Source organism: Henckelia pumila, chromosome 3 (genome assembly GCF_033568475.1).
Source record: "Henckelia pumila isolate YLH828 chromosome 3, ASM3356847v2, whole genome shotgun sequence".
Taxonomy (NCBI): domain Eukaryota; kingdom Viridiplantae; phylum Streptophyta; class Magnoliopsida; order Lamiales; family Gesneriaceae; genus Henckelia; species Henckelia pumila.
The window spans coordinates 43,362,618-43,363,534 of record NC_133122.1 but is presented as its reverse complement, the minus strand read 5'-3'; positions in this window follow the sequence as shown (position 1 = coordinate 43,363,534).

Sequence of the window (917 nt, the reverse complement as noted above, 5' to 3'; positions counted from 1 at the left end):
GAGGATCTCCTCTTTATTTGTGATTGAATCGGACATCTTAGTTTCACCCTTTAGAGCTTCGTCCAGCCCCAAGTTTCCCAGGTGAGCCATCATCTTTTCCCTCCAGAGATTGAAATCGTTTTTTCCATCAAAATTCTCCACCTCAAATCTTGACGTTGGCATTTTGTGAGATTTCCCCGGGCCAGTAGACATCCTCTCAAGAAACCAATTCAATAACTTCACTCAGGCAGAAAGTCGAAGACCTCAGGAGCAGAACAAGATGAATCCCTTGATCAATGAATAACCAAGCTCTGATACCAATTTGTAAAGATAATTCCCAAGAACAGCATGCGAAAAAGAGAAAACAAGCACATCAACTATACGAATGCAAAAAACTAAGAACACAAATACGCAAGAATTTACTTGGTTCGGATATTACTATCCTACATCCAAAGTTCTTGGGTTACCCCCCAATAAGAATCCACTATATCGACAAAGTAATTGAGTTACAAACACTCTTCCACATTCTTCACAGACTATACAACCGAGCCTTACAGATGCTATAAACTCAAGAACAGAAGAAAGATAGCACCAGACTTCAAATTCAGAGATCTTTCGTCTCTAATGCTCTGTTCCAGAAGACTCTCGTGTTTCTTGAAGGAAGCAGACTTTCAATAGCTATTGATTCTCACTCAACCAACTTAACTGTTGATTCACTTATAAACGATGGTTATAAGCCTTCTTCTTTAAATCCCAACCGTTGGATGAAGATAGATTAAATACTTTTAATCTCAGCCATTAGTTACTAATTGAGTCAAATTAGTCTTCACAGTCACGAAAGTTTCTTTGTTTTAATAATAAAGGCGGGGTGGTGGAGTAATGTGGTTGCTTTGCTTGCACAACTAATTAACCGGCATCAATTTTACGCCACGTTGGTT